The following is a 24,110-nucleotide window of genomic DNA, read 5'->3' as shown; positions in this document are numbered from 1 at the left end:
TTTCCACCCCCATGCTTCACAGTAGGTATGGTGCTCTTTTGATGCAACTCAGCATTCTTTGTCCTCCAAACACGACGAGTTGAGATTTTACCAAAAAGTTATATTTTGGTTTCATCTGACCATATGATATTCTCCCAATCTTCTTCTGGATCATCCAAATACTCTCTAGCAAACGTCAGACGGGCCTGGACATGTACTGGCTTAAGCAGGGGGACACATCTGGCACTGCAGGATTTGAGTCCCTGGCGGGGTAGTGTGTTACTGATGGTAGGCTTTGTTACTTTGGTCCCAGCTCTCTGCAGGTTATTCACTAGGTCCCCCTGTGTGGTTCTGGGACTTTTGCTCACCATTCTTGTGATCATTTTGACCCCACGGGGTGAGATCTTGCGGGAGCCCCAGATCGAGGGAGTTTATCAGTGGTCTTGTATGTCTTCTATTTCCTAATAATTGCTCCCACAGTTGATTTCTTCAAACCAAGCTGCTTACCTATTGCAGATTCAGTCTTCCCAGCCTGGTGCAGGTCTACAATTTTGTTTCTGGTGTCCTTTGACAGCTCTTTGGTCTTGGCCATAGTGCAGTTTGGAGTGTGACTGTTTGAGGTTGTGGACAGGTGTCTTTTATACTGATAACAAGTTCAAACAGGTGCCATTAATACAGGTAACGAGTGGAGGACAGAGGAGCCTCTTAAATAAGAAGTTACAGGTCTGTGAGAGCCAGAAGTCTTGCTTGTTTGTAGGTGACCAAATACTTATTTTCCACCATAATTTGCAAATAAATTAATTAAAAATCCTACAATGTGATTTTCTGGATTTTTTTTCTCATTTTGTCTGTCATAGTTGAAGTGTACCTATGATGAAAATTACAGGCCTCTCTCATCTTTTTAAGTGGGAGAACTTGCACAATTGGTGGCTGACTAAATACTTTTTTGCCCCACTGTATATAGACAGAGATGGAAATGAAGAGCAGAGGAGCATGGGGTAGCGGAATGAGAGAGAGAGAGAGCAAGAAAGAGAGCAGGCAAGAGATTAAAAGAGAGTACACTTACCAGAAATGTTCTGTGTGTCACAGGGGGCTGAGGCAGTTGTCAAGTTTCAGCTTTCTTTCTTCAATGTTCACTGCCCTTTTCCCCTCTTCAGAAATAGAAGATTGACCTCCAAATGGAAAGAGAAAGGGAAGCCATTTTGTATTTGTGTTTATTATGGATCCTTATGTGTATTTGTGTTTATTATGTGTATGCTTGTGTCTGCCTGCTTCACAGTCCCGCTGTTCCATAAGGTGTATTTTTAACTGTTTTTTTTAATCAAATTTTAATGCTTGCATCAGTTAGTTGATGTGGAATAGAGTTCCATGTCATGGCTCTATGAATTCTGATTGCAAAGAAAACCTCTTACCAGCACCATACGCAGACTCCTAAAATATTCACAACCGTTCATCAAAAAGCTCAAACTGATGCCTTATTCTCTCTTGGAGGAATTCATATTCGGAAAATGTATCTTGTTGAAGATAGTTGATAGACACCAGGGAGGTTGGGGTAAAAGCGTAAGCAGGTTAAATGCGAGTCAGGAACAATGCCTATGAATTATCAAGAAGCTCCAAATGAAAAAAAAAAAGGCACAGAGCAGAAAGCTCAGACGCTAATCACATTCATGTAATTGAATTGTTCTGTAGAGAGAGAGAGAGGCACTGTGCTGTATCCTCATGCTAATCTGAGTAGCGCTCTCAGAGAGCAGCATCAACACATCAGCCACAATACAGAGATCAAAACATTGACGTCCTCACATGGATAAAAGAACTATGAAAATACTTACTGTAAAAGGAGTGTTGACGGAATTAGGATGTGAAATATGGTCACTAGAGTGGAAAATGAACTTGTATGTGTAACGTAAAGAAGAACTTATACAGTTGCGCGAGAGAGAGAGAGAAGGGAAAGAGTGATATAAATGAACGTGATCCATATAAAACTGTCTAGACTATGAAAGAGACTGATCCATAGTAAGTCAGTTTGATCTGGAGAAGGCAGCCATGTGGTTCGATGGGCAGGGGAAGGTGTGTGACTGACAGACAGAGACACACACAAACAGACGCACGCTCTCTCTCATACGCGTGCACACACACACACACACACACACACACACACACACACACACACACACACACACACACACACACACACACACACACACACACACACACACACACACACACACACACACACACACACACACACACACTTGATTTAATCCAAGCTGGCAGACTACTGGAGCTTGACTAGCTGACGTTCCACAGTACACACACAAATACACACACCTGAGCAGCTCGCGCACACACACACCAGCAACTGCAGACCAAGCCCAAGCTTTTACCACAAAACCATCATTGCGTGTCCATGTTGCAAGGTGGCATGTTAATCCCAGGAGGAGGGGGGCTCATTTTGATATGGGACGTAAATATTTTCTTAAACCCCCCCTCAACCAGTCGGCGTGGATCGAATAAAGAGGAGCAGGAAAATCAAGCAGGAAATGTCAGACCTACTGAGACACATTAAGCCTACAGTCAGAGAGGGAGGTCAGATTTCTCACATTTATAACCCACAAGTCAATTAAACATCGAGTCCATGTTGGTTCAATGTCATTTCATTGAAAAGACGTGGAAACAACACTGATTCAACCAGTTTTTGGTCCGTGGGAAAAGCCTACATTACAGGTAGGAAGATATCACACATTGTTTTCGTCCGTTTCTTCATTTATCCTAGACATTGGTGGACACCGTAACATCTGAACTCCACATATCGCTGAAGGTGACTGGTGAGGTAAAACCATGAAGAAACCGTTAGAGAGAGAGAGAGGCACTATAATGGGAAGTTTGTCTGAATTGAATACAGGACACAGATGGTCGCACTCTCGCTCTCACAATTTCACCAATAAAGTCAACAGACATGTTTGTTGTACATAGAGAGGACATTGCTATTATTGTCTTCACTTCCTGTAACACAGATAATATATAGTAGGTGCAAAACCTTGCACAGTGTCTGATTACGTTTTACACTGTTTCTCTGTAACACTATAACATGTTGTCTTCCTCAGCCTCTGAAATGCCGGCAGAGTGCACTAAGTGGGGTAGTAAAGCCAGCAGTAAACAGAGGACCCATTACAGCACAAATCCATTACCTCTCTCTCTCTCTCTCATTTCATGTTTCTCTAAAGTTATAAAGGACAAGGGAGGACCTGCACTCTCAGTCCAGTGTCCGAGCGGCTGTTCCTCGCGCACCTAGAACCTAATGCTTCAATTCAGCCTAAATATGTATCATTGAACTTGCCAAATGCATTGCCTTTCATATGTGGCATAAACACAGCCAGTCGTAATATTTTAATCCGATTAGGCTACTTGAAAAGTATCCGCTAGTCCTTCAATATAATTCCGGCATCCTCAAAATGGCTTGACATTAACAAGGTTGCACTTCTACCTTTTCATGCGAGTAAAGTACATGTTGGATAAAGATTTCAAGACATCCCGGGAAAGCATGCAATTTATTAGTCCACATATAAGATGAGTTATGATTAACTTCACAGGTTGGTGAAAGTGCACGGTGATGAGCTTGACGCTACTTTCAAAGGAATAATCGAGGGTCTTATTCTGGTGACATGATGCTCAAGCCCTTGGCTGCCGTTTGACAATGAAAAAAATTCTCTCACACTTTTGTCCATAATAATCTCATCATGTAATAGGCTATACCCGCACTGTATCTGGAAGCTGTTGCCTAGAGCCAATACCAGAGTAAGCACATTTTCATACCAACGCACATCTTTTTTTTGTGTGACAAAACCATCAGTCGGCCTAAAGGTGAAAATGTGATGGAAACCCATTTCACCGAGTTTTAAAGTTATTTTTTACCTGCCCTATGTATTTACGCACAGACTTCTATCCGCAACAAGTACATTTGATGGAAACACAACTGATGAGAAAATGCAGATATTGTTTTTATGCAGATCTTGGAAACTTAACATAAAAATCTGTTTTCAATTGGATGGAAATCTAGCTACAGACACCCTAGAGATTCTGGAAAGTGTGCTAGTACATTGTCACTTCGATTATGACAGCACATCATGGTTGAACAGCAGCCTCAAACAGCTAAAGAATACGATACAGACCAGTCAAAACAAGTTTGTAAGAATTGTACTTAAACTCCCCCTTGTGCCTTCAGAAAGTACTCAAACCCTTTGACTTATTCCACATTGTCTTGTGTTACAGCTTGAATTCAAAATGGATCCAATAAAACATTTTCTCACCCATCTACACACAATACCCCTAAAATACCAAGTGAAGACATGTTTTTAGAAATTAAATAGAAAAATATCTAATTTATATAAGTATTCACACCCCCGAGTCAATACTTTGGAGAAGCACCTTTGGTACCGATTACAGCTGTGAGTCTTTCTGGTAAGTCTCTTTCCACACTTGGATTGTGCAATATTTGCCCATTATTCATTTCAAAGTTCTTCAAGCTCTGTCAAATTGGTTGTTGATCATTATTGATTATTCACAACAATGCTTAAACCACATCAGGGGACCAACTTTGAATTCTAGGAAAAGTTTGGTTAGAGGTGTTTCTGTAGTGCAGAATATTGCTGCAGGGAGCTTGCTTCCATTCAGCCACAAGAGCATTAGTGAGGTCGGGCACCGATGTTGGGCGATTAGACCTGGCTCGCAGTCGACGTTCCATTTCATCCCAAAAGTGTTCAATGGGGTTGAGGTCAAGGCTCTGGGCAGGCCAGTCAAGTTCCTCCACACCAGATCTCAACAAACCATTTCTGTATGGACCTTGCTTTGTGCTCGGAGGCATCGTCATGCAGAAACAGAATACGGCCGTCCCCAAGTGGTATGGCCTACCACTTCGCAGCTGAGCCGTTGTAGCCTAAACATCAGCTGCTCAACGGGACCTTGACAAGCAGACTAGGGTGTTTCAGGGCTGGATTAAAAGCCAAGCCTGCACACCCAGGAGCTCTCCAGATGGTGGATTGACCACATGTTGACAAGTTCTGCAATTCTACTTTGTGGGAGGTTAAGTGCCTTCATCAAGGGCACAACGGCTGGAGGCCTACATGGGATCAGACACCGCAGCCTTCCAGTGTCAATAATGCTAACTTTTTCATGTAGGCTACAATAATAGCCGTGAAAATTTGGTTAAGTCACTGAGAAGACATGGAAAATGTGACTGATCCCTTAACAGTGAATAATCCATGGTCTCTATTGCATAATATAATGGACCGACTCGGGAAAAAACAGCTCCTGCACTTCTTTCATCCTCAAGTCAAGCTCTGTCTGAAATCAAGTTACATGTTTCTCAGTGCACAAAACACGCACACAACAATAGAACAAGCCATACCGTGGGGTGCTGGACGAAATCATGTTTTTGCCACATTCTCCCGCATAAAAATCAGCCACCAAATGTTGGCACCGTTGCAATGAAGCCTTGGCCTCCAGCATGGGAACAGAAGAGGAATACATTGTGCAGTAGTCTCAGGTAACACACACACACACACACATGCGTGCACACAAACTTTGCCGTTTCATCAACCTCTTTAAATACCTCAAGCCCTACAGAAACCCGTGGATCATGCGAACCTTCATCAATCGTCAGAAGATTTATAACCTATTTATTGACACGTTATGTAGTGTCCTGTAATACTTTGCTTGAAATGAGACACATTTGGTCATTCTTAACACATACAAACATGTCTTATATCATATGACGCTGTGCTTACTATAAAGTCAGACACATTTTGGTCATTCATAACACATACATAAAGGCTTAATGATGTCAACACAAATGTATAACCTCTAATGGAATTATCATTAACAGCTAAAACAAAAACTTTAAAGACAGGTTCAAACCATAACTTGCCTTTTATTTATACATTTTTTTAAACAATACAAATACTTGAAGTTTGAAAAAGTTAATCAATGCAGTTACATTAAACATTACAAAGGGCTATGAAGGGAAATTGTAACGCTACAGCACACAATGACATTCTAGACGATTCTGTGCTTCCAACTTTATGGTAACAATTAGGGGAAGGCCCTTACCTGTTTCAGCGTGACGATGCCACCGTGCACAAAACGAGGTCCATACAGAAATGGTTTGTTGAGATCGGTGTGGAAGAACTTGACTGGCCTGCACAGAGTCCTGACCTCAACCCCATCGAACACCTTTGGTATGAGTTGGAACACTGACTGCGAGCCAGGCCTAATCAGTGGCCGACCTCACTAATGCTCGTGGCTGAACGGAAGCAAGTCCCTGCAGCAATGTTCCAACATTGTGGAACGCTATCCCAGTAGAGTGGATGCTGAGGGGGGACCAACTCCATATTAATGCCCATGATTTTGGAATGAGATGTTCGACGAGCAGGTGACCACATACTTTTGGTCATGTAGTGTACTGTATAAGGCTCAAACATTCATGTTTCAGGGAGGTCTATGCATAGCAAGTTATGTCAATTAAGCAATTGTTTTATATGTTTGATGACGCAATTACATGGCTACGGTTAAATAGAAGGGAATCTCAGATTTCCAACAGTGCATATTTATTTAGGCTATAGTGCCGATGGAAAGACGACAATGAAATGAATGCTTAGTTAGCTATAGTTCACTAGCAAGAACTGCTACACATTTTGAATTGGCTATCTAGTTTGTATGTCGTCTGTCATTTTATTATACAGTGCCTTGCGAAAGTATTCGGCCCCCTTGAACTTTGCGACCTTTTTCCACATTTCAGGCTTCAAACAAAGATATAAAACTATATTATTTTGTGAAGAATCAACAACAAGTGGGACACAATCAGGAAATGGAACGACATTTATTGGATATTTCAAACTTTTTTAACAAATCAAAAACTGAAAAATTGGGCGTGCAAAATTATTCAGCCCCTTTACTTTCAGTGCAGCAAACTCTCTCCAGAAGTTCAGTGAGGATCTCTGAATGATCCAATGTTGATCTAAATGACTAATGATGATAAATACAATCCACCTGTGTGTAATCAATTCTCCGTATAAATGCACCTGCACTGTGATAGTCTCAGAGGTCCGTTAAAAGCGCAGAGAGCATCATGAAGAACAAGGAACACACCAGGCAGGTCCGAGATACTGAGATACATACTTATTTCCCTCATTTAAAATGCAAATCAATTTATAACATTTTTGACATGCGTTTTTCAGGATTTTTTTTATGTTATTGCATGCGTTTTTATGGATTTTTTGTTGTTGTTATTCTGTCTCTCACTGTTCAAATAAACCTACCATTAAAATTATAGACTGATCATTTCTTTGTCAGTGGGCAAACGTACAAAATCAGCAGGGGATCAAATACTTTTTTCCCTCACTGTATATCACATTTTACATTGGTGATTATGGCACACACATTTATGAACCCTTTATAAAGCATGACATAGTTATAGATGCTTTGTTATACATTCATGTAAGGCTTATGAAGACATTACGAAGGCTTTATGAAGCATTTATAAGCTGAATGTCATTTAAAGTGAATTTCAAAACTGATTTAACCACAAAGACCATTTACCAAAGAGGTGCACCTATTGATAAATGGCAAAAATTATTTAAAAAAAAAAACAGACATTGAATATCCCTTTGAGCATGATGAAGTTATTTATTACATGATAATTGTATGTGTGTGGGGTACAAAAATGAGGTAGCCATTCAAGAATCATGTTAAACACTACCATTGAACACACTATCATTGCACTAGCATAAATCCATGCAACTTATTACGTGACTTGGCATTTATTTAGGCTTACCATAACAAAAGGGGTTGAGTACTTAGACTCAGGGCATTTCACCTTTGCATTTTTTATTAATTTGTGAAAATGTCAAAAAACATCATTACACTTTGACAATATTGGGAACTGTGTAATTAAATGTAAACGGAATAATTAAAGACATTTTAAATTCAGGCTTTAAGACATTTTAAATTCAGGCTGTAACACAGCAAAATTGGGAAAATGTCTAGGGGTGAGAATACTTTCTGAAGACCATGTACTAGTTGAGAAATAGGCAAATCATTTTTAAGCTAATTTCAATCGTGGCCATTAAAACAATGTTTAACACACGATTGCATTTAGAATTGTTGGGCAATGATTGGGCTTATAAAAGTGCTGTATATGTATGCCGTGTGTGTATGCGTGTGCGCGTGTGTGCGTGTGTGATAGGCTGAATAAGATTCATAAGGAATATACACGTCCGCCAATTTAATTCCACTAAATTATGCAAATTGACCGATAAGCATGAACGGTCAAATGTATTTCCATCGACTGGTAGCCATCGACCATCAACGAATAGGCTAAAAATATCTAGATCATTTTTTTCTTCTCCCAGACAATTTCTGTAAAAAAAGAAAATTCTGCCAAAAGCCAGTTAATGGAAACACTGAGCCTGAGCAGATAACCCATTAGCGCCATCAATAAACAAGGGATATTGGCCAAATGAGCCGAATTTACATGTTCTTTAAAAACAGCCTACAACATATTACAAAACCACTATTCCTTATGTTTCTAATTCCGATGTGTGGCATATGTGACAACCTTCCCACTCTGTCTGCCGTATCCTTTCTCTTGGCTCTTGTTTTCCTTATTAGAATGTCGACAGGCAGAGCTGGGAGGGTCGTCAGCGACATGGGACACACCTGGACTCGGGTGTGTTCCGGGATAAATACACCTCTTCTCCATTCATTGAGGAGACTCTCTCCATGCAGACACACTTAGATTTTGGTTGTGGCATTTTTGTGGACGTTTTGTTTGTTTGCTTTAGCACCTTTCAACACCCCTCATCACATTAATGTACGCAACCACTCACTTACACTACTGATTACTGACTACACACATCATTGTTAGGTGTATTTACGTTACTTCAGTTAATAAATATATTTTTCTTATTCCTAATCTCCACATTGTCTCCCTTTTTGTTACGGACTTCGAGCCGGTTGGTGACACATATGCAAAACTCTATAGTCTATTGTTTAATATTTCCCTAAAATAATTAATTGTCCACCTCACCGTTCAGTTGTCAGATTTCAGCACTAAATGCATTGCATACATAGGCCTATAAGCTCAGTACCACTGTATGATATTAATATTGAAAAAATAAAATACAAAAAGTAAGAGAAGCTAACATGCTGACCAGACCGGATGTGTCGCGTGCGGAAGTGTTGCAAAACTAAATGTACACATACACTGCTCGCACGTCAGTGGCTAAAATAGAACTTGGTTCTATATGTGACGCTCAACGCGCTAAAAGTCCTAACTCTCCCATCTCCTCATTGGTTTTTAGGAGCATAAACCAACGTGCCATCTCCTCCTCATCTCCTGCGTGAGGTCTGGTCAGCATGTTAGGCCTAGCCCCAGAGAGAGAGAAAGAGAAAGCGAGAGCAATATGCAGGTGGCATGGTATGACACAAACATGCATTTATTTATCCTTGTCAGATCTGCTATACAGATATATGATTATAGGAGAAACTCTGGTAGGCCTAAAACATTCTTCCTCACCACAAGTTCAACTGTCGGAGTCAGTTGGAGCTCCGGTGCGCACTACTCTCATATCAGGCCTGCAGTATAATAGGCTAATAGCCAACCCGCACAGAATCTTCACAAAAGTGTATTAAGGTAATATCAAAAGTAAGTCAAGCCATTGTTTATAGGGAAAATACGAGCAGGATATTACAGTATGACATGGCAAATATTTGGCCAAAGAAAATGGTTCAACAGACTGAAAAAAAACTATATTAAACAAAAGTTTTGAACAGGCTATATTGCAGCAATTACCTAGAAAGGCTCATCCCTACTGTACCCAACAAATGACAGCAATGGGCTAATGGTAATCATTTTACAACAGGCCTACCTAAAACCTAACAGACAATTCAGACTTAATTTGGACAGATCTGACTTAATTTAGCCAATGAAAATGTCTCAATTTATCAGACCTCAGGATAAGACCCAGATGCAGACAGTTCGAAGTAACAAAAGTTTATTACAAGAACAGGGGGAAGGCAAACGACAGGTCAAGGGCAGGCAGAGGTCAGTAATCCAGAGCAGAGTCTGAAAGGTACAGAATGGCAGGCAAGCTCTGGGTCAGGTCAGTAATCCAGGGCAGTGCCATAAGGTACAGAATGGCAGGCAGGCTCAGGGTCAGGGCAGGCAGAATGGTCAAAACTGGGAAAATTTGAAAATAGGGACTAGAGAGAAAAACAAGAGTATGGGAAGAATGCTGGTAGGCTTGAAGAGACAAGACAACCTGGCAACAGACAAACAGAAAACACAGGTATAGATGCACAGGGGTAATGAGGAAAATGGGTGACACCTGGAGGGGAGTGGAGACAAGCACAAGACAGGCATAACAGATTAGGATATGACACAACTAGGGTGTGGACATTCCAGCATTTTGTCTTGTGTCCTGCAAGCAAACAATCATGTCCCGCATTTTATGAACAAATTAAAACACCACTAACTTACAAGAAATTGTCAATTTGTCCTGTATATTTCAGTCTGACGTTCTATTCATTTGATACGAATTGACATTCCAACCTCTTTTGCAATCACATTATTGGGCCTTTGACAAGATCTATATCATAAGGATATGGTACTGGCGATCTTAAACACTTCTCCAATAATTGCAGCGCAAGACGAGACCAACAAGAAACCAAATCACATTTGTCAAATCCGCTAAATTCCAAATAACTTGGAGAGGAAAGTTCCACCAAATTTGGCATGAGGCAAAAGAGTAGGCTACATGCACTTCAATTAGTTCTGTTTTGTGCAGCAGGAGGGTGATTTGTGTGTGTTTGTGGGCTACACTGTTCTGTGCATGTCCAGTGAAATCATCCCATTGTCCTGCATTTGTTTTGTTTTTAAATGTGGTCACCCTCAACAGAATGAAACAAATCAATCAATTTCTTTTAGGCAGTTAAGTCAGTTAAGAACAAATTCTTATTTTTTTTCCTGAGGATATTTAAATAACTGGTTTAAATTATAAATAAATACAAACAAATGTATAAATTAAGTTCCAAAATTGCATCCTACCTGAATAGCAAGTTGCACAGTAGCCTGTATTTGGCCATTTCTGTGGTATAAAAACAATATTCTGCTAGTGCCTTCTATCACTGTCCAGCACCCCCAGCTCAAAACATCTTCCCGTGACTATGGTCCAAAGAACTGTCCGCAGGTCTCCGAGATAGAACTGTGATGAGGCCTATATCTGGGGAATGGTATAAAACAATTTCTAGAGTGTTGAAAGAGCAAAGGTCTCAGTCATTGGGAAAAGGAAAAAAATATGGAACTACCCAGACTCTGCCTAGAGCTGGCCGTCTGACCAAACTGAGCAACCAGGCAAGAAGGACCTTGGTAAGGGAGGTGGCCAAAAACCCAATGACCACTCTAACAGAACTACAGAGTTCCTTGCCTGAGATGGGTGAACCTGCCAGAAAGACAACAGTCTCTACAGTACTTCACCAATCTGGGCTTTATGGGAGAGTGGCCAGGCTGAAGCCATTCCTGAGAGAAAAAAAGGCACATGACAGCACACCTGGAGTTTGCACAAAGGCATGTGAAAGACAGATCATAAGGCAAAAGATTATGTGGTCTGATGAGACAGAAATGTAACTCTTTAGCCTGAACGCAAAGTGCTAAGTCTGGAGAAAACCAGGCACAGCTCATCACCGGTCTAACACCATCCCTACTGTGAAGCATAATGGTGGCAGCATCATGCTATGGGGATGCTTTTCAGTGGCATGGACTGGGAGACTGGTAAGGAGACAATGAATGGAGCAAAATACAGGCAAGTCCTTGATGAGAACCTGCTTCAGAGTGCAAACAACCTTAGAATGGGGTGCGAAGATTTACATTCCAACAGGACTAAGACCCCAAGCATACAGAGAAAAGAATGCTGGAATGGCTTCAGAATAAGAATGTGAAAGTCCTTAAGTGGCCCAGCAAAAGCCCATACATGAATCCCATTGAAAATCTGTGGAAAAACTTGAAGATTGCTGTTCACCACTTCTCACCATCTAACTTAACAGAGTGTGAGAAAATCTGCAAAGAAGAATGGGAGAAAAATCCCCAAACCCAGAAGTGCCAAGCTGATACAGACATACCCAAGACGACTCAAATATGTAATCGCCGCCAAAGGTGCTTCTGCAAAGTATTGGCTCAGCGGTGGGAATACTTATGTAAACTAGATATCTGTATTTCATTTTCAATAAATGTGCAAACATTTCCAAAAACTTGTCTTCACTTTGTCATTATGGGGTATTGTGTGTAGATGGGTGGGAAAATAAATAATACATTTTGAATTCAGGCTGTAGAATCTGGAATAAGACCAGGGGTATGAATAATTTAACTCACCGTATATACCAAAGATTATGAACACTTTCCTAATATTAAGTTGCACACCCCTCAGAACAGCTTCAATTGGTCAGGGCATGGACTCTACAAGGTGTTGAAAGCGTTCCACAGGGATGCTGGCCCATGTTGACTCCAATGTTTCCCACAGTTGTGTCAAGTTGGCTGGATGTTTTTTGAGTGGTGGACCATTCTTGATACACACAGGAAACTGTTGAGCATGAAAAACCCACCAGCATTGCAGTTCTTGACACAAACCGGTGAACCTGGTACCTACCACCATACCCCGTTCAAAAGGCACTTGCATTTTTGTGTCTTGCCCATTCACCCTCTGACTGGCACACATACACAATCCATGTCTCAATTGTCTCAAGGCTTAAAAATCCTTCTTTAATCCTCCCCTTCATCTACACTGATTGAAGTGGATTTAACAAGTGACATCAATAAGGGATCATAGATTTCACCTCGTTTCACCTCGTCAGTCTGTCATGGAAAGAACATGTGTTCTTAATGTTTTGTATACTCAGTGTACAGTATGTAAAAAAAATTAGGGACCACAATGGAAATAAGTCCCCGACTTTATTGTGGAATCTTTGTACTGTGTACATGTATTTGTTTTTACTGACAGCAGCCATTTGAAAGAGACAATTGTTACAAAACAACAAAAAGTTGAATTACATTCGGCGTCAAGCCTTCAATAACGTGTAGGTCTACAAGGTAGAGAAGGAAGTATTTTCTGTTTGTCGAGATTGACAGTCTACTGTGGTGCTGAAAACGCAAACCATGATATTGTGCCGAAGTCAGTATGATTTTTTTATTGGTTGTGGTGCATTGGCAGAGACACCTGTTGGTGGAAAATTAATTGCATATATTTTATATTATCATGGCATCAAAATGTTGAAAATCAGATTTTCCCCCAGCTGATCATTGTCTGCAACCGGCTCAGATCTTAGTGTAATGAAACAGGCAGGGAGAGTGAGCTCGTCCATGGTGGTCGGCGAACCTTCTGGCCATTAGCCCTGCGTGGTATCGACTGTGCCACAAAAGCATTCTGAAGCGGCAAAGTTGATATCCACATTTAGAAAAACACAGTTGTTATTTGTTTAATAATTTATTTTACAGTATAAGTGGAGGGTCATGTAAAAATAGCACATTTCGAACTGTCTCTACACTGCCAAGAGAGGCTGTTTCTGCTGACTCGGGCTGTGCAGTGTCCACTGTAAAATACTGTGTTTATGTCTGGGTGAAGTGTGTTTAACTTCATGGTCCATGGTTGGACCTCTCACACACTGTCTCACCTTTATTTGTAAGTGGAGCACTATATAATTCGTAATATATGAACTTTGCAGTATTTTTTTGGGGTGTGTTATTTCTTACATTATTAGCCCAGAATGCTTTTTGTGTTATTACATACAGCCGGAAAAAGCTTTCGGATATCAGAGAGGTGGTAACTCAACAGTATTAAGAACAGAAATACGACTTTCCCAAATTGGATCCTTTGTTTGTACCCCCCAGGGCAATTGAACATAGTGTTTAAAAGTTGTGTCGTACCGCAGCACACTTGCGGGCTGCCGCAGAATTCCATGGCACGTTATTTAAGTGTCAGCCATTGTTGCCATTAATACTGGATAGTTCTAGTTTGACCCCTGGAGGGCATCTTTGTAAGAACATAGTATTTGGGATTGATTTTAAGAAATGTAGCTTCATTAATATTATGGTGTTTTTATGCCAAGAAAATTGTAGGAATATATGGCACTGTACAACATGACTGTTTGGGAGTAGGCTACTAAGTGACTGCGAGTGAATCCTAACATTTCCACACCCTAATTGTAGGCTAACCAATACCCAAACGGAGATTCAGACCCATTACGGATGTAGGCAATGAGGCAGTGATCGCTGAGCTCTTGATTGAAAACAGCAGAGGTGTATTTGGAGGGTGAGTTAGTTAGGATGATATCTATGAGGGTGCCCGTGTTTACGGATTTGGGGTTGTACCTGATAGGTTCATTGATAGCATCAAGCTTAGATTGTAGGATGGCCGGGGTGTTAATTAAGCATGTCCCAGTTTAGGTCACCTAGTAGCACGGGCTCAGAAGATAGATAAGGGGCAATCAGTTCACATATGCTGTCCATGGCACAGCTGGGAGAGGGTGGTCTATAGCAAGTGGCAACAGTGAGAGACTTGTTTTTGGAAAGGTGAATTTTTAGAAGTAGAAGCTCGAATTGTTTGGATACAGAGCTGGATAGTAAGACAGAACTCTGCAGGCTATCTTTGCAGTAGATTGCAACACCGACCCCTTTGGGCTATAAAAACTGGCCGTCTAGCACGACTGGAACAGAGTAAAAGGAGCAGGTTTCTGGGAACGATAGCATAGAATCAAGGCATAGTGTACAGACAAAGGTAAGGTAGGATGTGAGTATATTGGAGGTTAACCTAGGCATTGAGTAATGATGAGAGAGATATAGTCTCTAGAGACGTTTAAACCAGGTGATGTCATTGCATATGTAGTAGGTGGAACAACATGGTTGGTTAAGGCATATTGAGCAGGGCTGGAGGCTTTACAGTGAAATAAGACTGTAATCACTAACTAGGACAGTAATGGACGAGGCATATTGATATTAGATAGAGGCATGCGTAGCCAAGTGAACATATGGGTCCAGTGAGCAGTTGGGCTGGCTGGGGACACGGTGATTCAGACAGTTAGCAGGCCAGTGCTAACAAGCTAGCAGTTAGTAGGCCGGTGCTAAAAAGCTAGCGGTTAGCAAACCGGGGCTAGCAAGCTAGCAGTTAGCAGACCGGGTTAGCAAGCAAGCAACTCTCTCAACTCTTGCATACTTAAAAAAACAAGTACAGAAACAGACTCAATGCTGAGCATGCCCAGATTAAACTTCAAAGATTTGATTCAGTTAATTCAGTTTATTCCAGTTCAGAAGCAATACATTTATTGTATTTTAACAGCAATAGTTCCAAATTAGACTTTGTTTCAACAATACTTTCTACAGTAAGATGTACAGTAGGCCTGATCATCTTTCATCTGTACTGTTACTTGGGGTTGAACTACCAAAAACTGAGCCTGTGTGTGTGTGTGTGTGTGTGTGTGTGTGTGTGTGTGTGTGTGTGTGTGTGTGGTGTTCTTTTATACATCTGTATGATGTGATCAATCAGTTTATTCTAGTTCAGAATGAAAATTATTTATTGTATTTTAACAGCCACAGTTCCAACCTAGACAGATACGTAAGAGTGTTTTTAATGGGGAAAAATAAACCTGAATTGCTATTTATGTGAGTATTTCATTTCATTGTGATTTGTTTTTGTCTATATTGCATTTTTTTTAGGCCAAAAGGGCAATAAAATTTACTAATATTTACACAGAGTTGCATATTTTCAAAAGCTTGGGTCCCAGGAAAACAGAAAATTTCTAATTTGGGTTCCAGGCTGAAAAAGATTAACACCTGACCTATGCCATTTAATAAACTGTGTCAATCCACAATGGACTAGGAAGAGAATATTCCATTCCCCCAGCCAAATTGGAGTTGATGACAACGCAAAGACCATCAATAACCAACAGAATTTAAGGCAATGGCATGCAGTATTAAGCCATGAAAGATGTTGATTGGCCAGTGAGAGGCCAAGCCCTCCTCACACCTATAATTTATTTATTCATCAAAACCCAGGCCTTTTGCGCCACCACCAGATATTGCGCTAATAAATCCCGCAGTGAAAATGTCTAAAATATTTCTGATACGCCCCCGGACCTATAGCCCTACCAAAAGTGCTAAGATATACCATTGCGTTAGGTTTGTTAAAATAGAGCCCTAGATATTCATTTCAGAGTGGGTAATGATGCTACACAGAGAACTCAATCGGAGCAGCCCTCATCTCTCTGCTATGGTGGCCTGTGTGTGTGATATGGGATGTCTTGCCCTGTCAATTACGGCTTCTGGGGCTGCATCTGTAGATTGTGGAGTGTGTTGCCATGTCTTGCCTATGTTAGCAGTCAGTAGAACTGAGGAAGAGTGAAACCAAATCTAACCTTGACTTTCAAGTTTAAGCATTTAATTCCAAGATTTTGATCAAGTTTAGCATTAGGGTTAAGGTTTTGGGATATGGTTCAAACAAAATAAATGCCTAGCACTGGGATTGAACCCACAATGCTCTGAGGAGTAGCTCGCAGTTTAAGCTCATCCTCAACCCCACCCTTAGAGGAGTTGAAAACAGCAACTGGATGTTCCGGTTTTCAGGGATACAGATGTTATCAATCTAGCTTCCTTTTCCTCTGAAAACTGGATGTGAGAACTCCTGCTCGGGCATTTCAAATCGAATCAAATACAACTGTATTAGTCACATGAGCCGAATACAACAGGTGTAGACCTTACACTGAAATGCTTCCTTAAAAGCTCCTAACCAAAATAATATGAATAGAAATAAAAGGAACAAGAAATTAAAGAGCAGCAGTAAAATAGCGAGACGATACATATCAATGTGCAGGGGCACCGGTTAGTCGAGATAATTGAGGTCATATGTACAGTTGAAGTCGGAGGTTTATATACACCTTAGCCAAATACATTTAAACAAAATTTTTCACAATTCCTGACATTTAATCCTAGTAAAAGTTCCCTGTCTTAGGTCAGGTAGGATCACCACTTTATTTTAAGATTGTGAAATGTCAAAATAAGAATAGAGAGAATAATTTATTTAAGCTTTTATTTCTTTCATCACATTCCCAGTGGGTCAGAAGTTTACATAACCTCAATTAGTATTTGGTAGCATTGCCTTAAAATTGTTTATCTTCGGGTAGCCTTCCACAAGCTTCCCACAATAGGTTGGGTGAATTTTGGCCCATTCCTCCTGACAGAGCTGGTGTAACTGAGTCAGGTTTGTAGGCCTCATTGCTCGCACACGCTTTTTCAGTTCTTCCCACAAATGTTCTATAGGATTGATGTCAGGGCTTTGTGATGGCCACTCCAATACCTTGACTGATGTCCTTAAGCCATTTTTCCACAACTTTGAAAGTATGCTTGGGGTCATCGTGCATTTGGAAGACCCATTAGCAACCAAGCTTTAACTGAGGTCTTGAGATGTTTCAATATATCCACATAAAATGCCTCCTCATGACGCCACCTATTTTGTTAAGTTCACCAGTTCCTCGTACTATTGTTTGTACAGATGGACATGGTACCTTCAGATGTTTTGAAATTGCCCCCAAGGATGAACCAGACTTGTGGAGGTCAAAAAAAATTCTGAGGTCTTGGCTTATTTCTTTTGATTTTCCCATGATGTCAAGCAAAAAGGCACTGAGTTTGAAGGTAGGTCTTGAAATACATCCACAGGTACACCTCCAATTCACTCAAATGATGTCAATTAGCGTATCAGAAGCTTCTAAAGCCATGATATTTTCTGGATTTTTCCAAGCTGTTTAAAGGCACAGTCAACTTAGTGTATGTAAACTTCTGACCCACTGGAATTGTGATACAGTGAATTAAGGGAAATTATATGTCTGTAAACAATTGTTGGAAAATTACTTGTCATGCACAAAGTAGATGTCCTAACCGACTTGCCATAACTGTAGTTTGTTCACAAGAAATTTGTGGAGTGGTTGAAAAACGAGTTTTAACTAATGACTCCAACCTAAGTGTATGTAAACTTCCGACTTCAACTGTACATGTAGGTAGTTATTATAGTAACTATGCATAGATAGTAACAGAGTAGAAGCAGTGTAAAAGAGGGCGTGGGGGGGCAATGAAAATAGTCTGGGTAGGTATTTGATTACATGGTCAGGAGTTTTTGGGGGTAGAAGCTGTTCAGAAGCCTCAAGGACCTAGACTTGGCGCTCCGGTACAGCTTGCAATGCAGTAGTAGAGAGAACAGTCTATGACTAGGGTGGCTGGAGTCTTTGACAATTTTTAGGGCCTTCCTCTGACACCACCTGGTGTAGAGGTCCTGGATGGCAGAAAGCTTGGCCCCAGTGATGTACTGGGCTGTAGTGCTTTGTGGTCGGGATGCCAAGCAGTTGCCATACCAGGTAGTGATGCAACCAGTAATACTCTCGATGGTGCAGCTGTAGAACCTTTTGAGGAGCTGAGAACCCATGCCAAATTTTTTCAGTCTCCTGAGGGGGAATAGGCTTTGTCGTGCCCTCTTGACGACTGTCTTGGTGTGCTTGGACCATTCTAGTTTGTTGGTGATGCGGACACCAAGGAACTTGAAGCTCTCAACCTGCTCCACTACAGCCCCGTCGATGAGAATGGGGGCGTGCTCGGGCCTCCCTTTCTGCTAGTCCACAATCATCTCCCTTGTCTTGATCACGTTGAGGGAGAGGTTTCTGTCCTGGAATCACATGGCCAGGTCTCTGACCTCCTCCCTATAGGTTGTCTCATCGTTGTCGGTGATCAGGCCAACCCAACCTTGAATATGTGGACATCTATAAGTACCTAGGTGTCTGGCTAGACTGTAAACTCTCCTTCCAGACTCATATCAAACATCTCCAATCGAAAATCAAATCAAGAGTCGGCTTTCTATTCCGCAACAAAGCCTCCTTTGCAAAGCCAAACTTACCCTAGTAAAACTGACTATCCTACCGATCCTCGACTTCGGCGATGTCATCTAGAAAATTGCTTCCAACACTCTACTCAGCAAACTGGATGCAGTTTATCACAGTGCCATCCGTTTTGTCACTAAAGCACCTTATACCACCCACCACTGCGACCTGTATGCTCTAGTCGGCTGGCCCTCGCTACATATTCTTCGCCAGACCCACTGGCTCCAGGTCATCTACAAGTCCATGCTAGGTAAAGCTCCGCCTTATCTCAGTTCACTGGTCACGATGGCAACACCCATCCGTAGCACGGGCTCCAGCAGGTGTATCTCACTGATCATCCCTAAAGCCAACACCTCATTTGGCCGCCTTTCGTTCCAGTTCTCTGCTGCCTGTGACTGGAACGAATTGCAAAAATCGCTGAAGTTGGAGACTTTTATCTCCCTCACCAACTTCAAACATCTGCTATCTGAGCAGTCTATTGGTAAATAACCCACCCATTTTTACCTACCTCATCCCCATACTGTTTTTATTTATTTACTTTTCTGCTCATTTGCACACCAGTATCTCTACCTGTACATGACCATCTGATCATTTATCACTCCAGTGTTAATCTGCAAAATTGTAATTATTCGCCTACCTCCTCATGCCTTTTTGCACACAATGTATATAGACTCTTTTTTTCTTTTCTTTTTCTTCTACTGTGTTATTGACTTGTTAATTGTTTACTGTGTAACTCTGTGTTGTCTGTTCACACTGCTATGCCCCATCTTGGCCAGGTCGCAGTTGTAAATGAGAACTTGTTCTCAACTAGCCTACCTGGTTAAATAAAGGTTAAATAAAAAAATAAAAAATAAAAAAAACACTGTTGTGTCATCAGCAAACTTAATGATGGTGTTGGAGTCGTGCCTGGCTGTGCAGTCATGAGTGAACAGGGAGTACAGGAGGGGACTGAGCACGCACCCCTGAGGGGCCCGTGTTGAGGATCAGCGTGGCGGATGTGTTGTTACCTACCCTTAACACCTGGGGGTGGCCCATCAGGAAATCCAGGATCCAGTTGCAGAGGGAGGTGTTTAGTCCCAGGGTCCTTCTCTTACGCCTGCTACTTTAGGTTACCAACGCCCTAACAGGCACACTGTCATGGTTCCTCCTGGCACCAGAGGGTGGCAGAGACCGCCCTAGAGACGTATTGTACTCAGGTGTCTTATTATTTCATGATTGTTTCCCCTTTAAGAGAGATGTGTTTTCGCTTTCCCTTTGTTAGTTCTTGAATTCAGTTTACCGTATGTTTCCCCCATGTGAGTTGAGTGCTAGTGTTGTTTTTGTTTAAGATTTTGTATCATTAGGTTCTCCATTATTCAAGTAAAGCCACTGATTCCTGGTCTGGTTCATTCTCTAATCATGGGTTCAACTCTTCCCCGTCACACGCTCATGTTGCCCCTAATTGACGGTTAGAAATTGCCATAGAAATAAAATTCTGCGTCATGCCATAATTTCCCCCATTTTAAATACGGCTAGATAAAACAATCCACCACAGTTTGTGCTGAGATAAAGATATCTGCTACAAACCACAAAGAGAGAGAAGCCATTTTACTACTGCATGTGCTCATACACTGAAGTTGACCATGCAGTTCAATTTTAAAAATGAGCAGGCAATAGCAGTTCTTTAATTTTCTTGCCCAGAGTGAGGCTGTAATTAGAAAATGTGAAGATAATATAAGCCAGAATTTGTTTGTACAATTATTTCCAAAAGAAAGTAACACTCAAAGTTACAACAGGAACAAACTGGCGATAAATCAAATAATGGTTGCACTCAAATAAACCAGTCCTCAATAATACCTGTCCGTAACCTGTCCCATGCCTGGCCTAGATAGAAATGACAAGGCTTAAATATCCTTCCTGGGACCCCTCGAAATGCCTCATACCATTATTAACCAATCATCAATTAGCAGGCTCAAATACAGGCATGAAATCACAAACATATCCAGGCTCTAATCAATATATTTCTACATACATAAACACATCAATAGTCTAGGACCCTGCACAAAGCAGAAATTGATGGGAGTATCATTCCCGCACCACACACCTCCTGGTGCAGCAGGAACAAGGGATTCACCTCTTCATTCAACGAGTTTTACAGGTACATTTGCAAAACAATTCTTTACCTTTAACATAGCAATTACATCACCAAAACATGTGTATTTGAATGGTAACATTGCTAAGTAAAAGGCTGATTAACACAGTGCTACAAACCAATGGTTGGCACGCCAAAAATCAAATGAATGTTGGTGTCCTCAACAGGCAGCTTCATTAAATAGTACCCGCAAAACACCAGTCTCAACGTCAAAAGTGAAGAGGCGACTCTGGGAAGCTGGCCTTCTAGGCAGAGTTGCAAAGAAAAAGCCATATCTCAGACTGGCCAATAAAAATAAAAGATTTAGATGGGCAAAAGAACACAGACACTGGACAGAGGAGCTCTGCCTAGAAGGCCAGCATCCCGGAGTCGCCTCTTCAATGTTGACGTTGAGACGGGTGTTTTGCGGGTACTATTTAACGAAGCTGCCAGTTGAGGACTTATGAGGCGTCTGTTTCTCAAACTAGACACTCTAATGTACTTATCCTCTTGCGCAGTTGTGCACCGGGGCCTCCCACTCCTCTTTCTTTTCTGGTTAGAGCCAGTTTGGGCTGTTCTGTGAAGGGAGTAGTACACAGCATTGTACGAGATCTTCAGTTTCTTGGCAATTTCTCACATGGAATAGCCTTCATTTCTCAGAACAATAATAGACTGGAGAGTTTCAGAAGAAAGTTATTTGTTTCTGGCCATTTTGAGCCTGTAATCGAACCCACAAATGCTGATGCTCCAGATACTCAACTAGTATAAATAAGGCCAGTTTAGCACAGTTTTCAGCTGTGCTAACATAATTGCAAAAGGGTTTTCTAATGATCAATTAGCCTTTTAAAATTATAAACTTGGATTAGCTAACACAACGTGCCATTGGAACACAGGTGTGATGGTTGCTGATCAAATCAAATCGAAGTTCATTTGTCATGTGCGCCTTACAGTGAAATGCTTATGTACAGGCTCTAAACAATAGTGCAAAAAAGGTGTTAGGTGAACAATAGGTAAGTAAAGAAATAAAACAACAATAACAAGACAGGCTGTATACAGTAGCGAGGCTATAAAAGTAGCAAGGCTACATACAGACACCAGTTAGTCAGGCTGATTGAGGTAGTATGTACATATGGTTAAAGTGACTATGCATATATGATGAACAGAGAGTAGCAGTAGCGTAAAAGAGGGATTGGCGGGCGGTGGGTGGCGGGACACAATGCAGACAGCCGGTAAGCCAATGTGCGGGAGCACTGGTTGGTCGGCCCAATTGAGGTAGTATGTACATGAATGTATAGTTAAAATTACTATGCATATATGATAAACAGAGAGTAGCAGCAGATTAAAAAGATGGTTTGGGGGGTGGCACACAATGCAAATAGTCCGGGTAGCCATTTGATTATCTGTTCAGGAGTCTTATGGCTTGGGGGTAAAAACTGTTGAGAAGCCTTTTTGTCCTAGACTTGGCACTCAGGTACCGCTTGCCATGTGGTGGTAGAAAGAACAGTCTATGACTGGGGTGGCTGGGGTCTTTGACAATTTAGAGGGCCTTCCTCTGACATCGCATAGTGTAGATAATGGGCCTCTGTACGCCTATGTAGATATTCCAAAAAATAATCTGCCGTTTCCAGCTACAATAGTAATTTTACAACATTTACATTGTCTACACTGCATTTCTGATCAATTTGATGTTATTTTAACGGACAAAAAATGTGCTTTTCTTTCAAAAACAAGGACATTTCTAAGTGACCTCAAACTTTTGAACGGTAGTATAAGTATGTATAGAGAATTTTTTTTTTTTATTACACACACAGGTGGTGTTGATTTTTCAGCTTGCCCTTTCCGGACTGTATTCCCTGGAGTACATTTGAAGAAACATACTACACCATACTGTGGTGTAGCGTCCTGGACTTGTTCCTCTTGACCCCAAGGGGTGCACATTTAGGTTTTTTGCACTAGTACTACACAGCTGATTCAAATGATCAAAGCTTGATGATTAGTTGATTATTTGAATCAGCTGTGTAGTGCGAGTGCAAAAAAACAAAACGTGCACCCCTTGGGGTCACGCTGATTGTAATGAAATAATGGTAAGGTCTGTCTAACTGTCTATCCCCCCCCCTTCCATTTAGGGCACTTTGAAGGGAAACTGTTTTAAAATAGCTTCCTGCTTTGATGGAAAGCTCAGTGGATTTGTGTCGAATTGGGCTGTGTGTCGCTGAAACTCCACACAGACACATCTATCTTCAAGTTACTCCACATAAGCAGGCGCTGTCATTTATCTTATCTGACGTTTTAATGAGCAGAGACGGGCTAATCCTATTTCAAAGTCCTGTCCAGTCTGGCCGGGGTGGAGGGATCTGAGCCAGAGTGAAATTGAGTCAGACAGAGGCAGTTCCATTGAGGGTGGTGAAATAGGATGAAATGTTCTCAAATCAATGATGTCATCCACCTCATTTTCAAACGTTTCTATGGGCAGAGCCAAACAACGGAAGTGAAAGATTCAACTTCTGCTTTACACCCCTCCTGCAGCGTGCCAGAGTAAAGTATTTGAAAGAGTACATTTAAAGAGTATAAAAGTCAAGTCAACAAGTATAAGTGTCATTTTATATGTATTTCATTCAAGTTTGCTAATGTTAGCTAGACTTGTAGGCTAGTTCTGTTGTGAGAATAACATTAGTCGTGTCAGATTTAAGATCCGGGCCTTCCACCAAGCCAATAACTATAACGATGATAATAAACTATAATAAACTATAGGCGACATAACTATAAACCGTTGGTGAGCAGCCACACGAGAAGAAAGTTCATCGTTCAAAGCATCCTACTGCACGGTGCCTTTTCATGAGGTCTCTTAATGCACAGATACTGGTTCAGACCATTCAGTGCTTTAAGGGTGTGTTCATTGTCATAGTGACAATTGCAAATAATACGTCGATGTACATGCAGGCCGAATGAAAAAGAATACAGTACCTACCTTGTATTTAAATTGAGCATATCAACAACAAACGTCATTTAGCCTGCGAGACGTTGCCTCGTTGCGAGTGATTTCCATTTTTTCAAATGGTTGTCA

At 41.2% G+C, this 24,110-nt stretch overlaps 1 protein-coding gene across 1 annotated transcript in view; it reads right to left on the bottom strand.

Annotated features, from left to right (window-relative positions):
- LOC109884765 (LARGE xylosyl- and glucuronyltransferase 2) overlaps positions 1-1,153 on the bottom strand; it is a 117,928-nt gene extending 116,775 nt beyond the window's left edge. The window contains exon 1 of the mRNA XM_031808152.1: positions 1,046-1,153. The gene's annotated coding sequence lies outside the window, so the exon portion shown is untranslated. The remainder of the gene's footprint in view (positions 1-1,045) is intronic.
- Positions 1,154-24,110: the final 22,957 nt, after the last annotated feature.

Source organism: Oncorhynchus kisutch, linkage group LG3 (assembly GCF_002021735.2).
Source record: "Oncorhynchus kisutch isolate 150728-3 linkage group LG3, Okis_V2, whole genome shotgun sequence".
NCBI lineage: Eukaryota > Metazoa > Chordata > Actinopteri > Salmoniformes > Salmonidae > Oncorhynchus > Oncorhynchus kisutch.
This window is presented reverse-complemented; position numbering and strand designations above follow the sequence as displayed.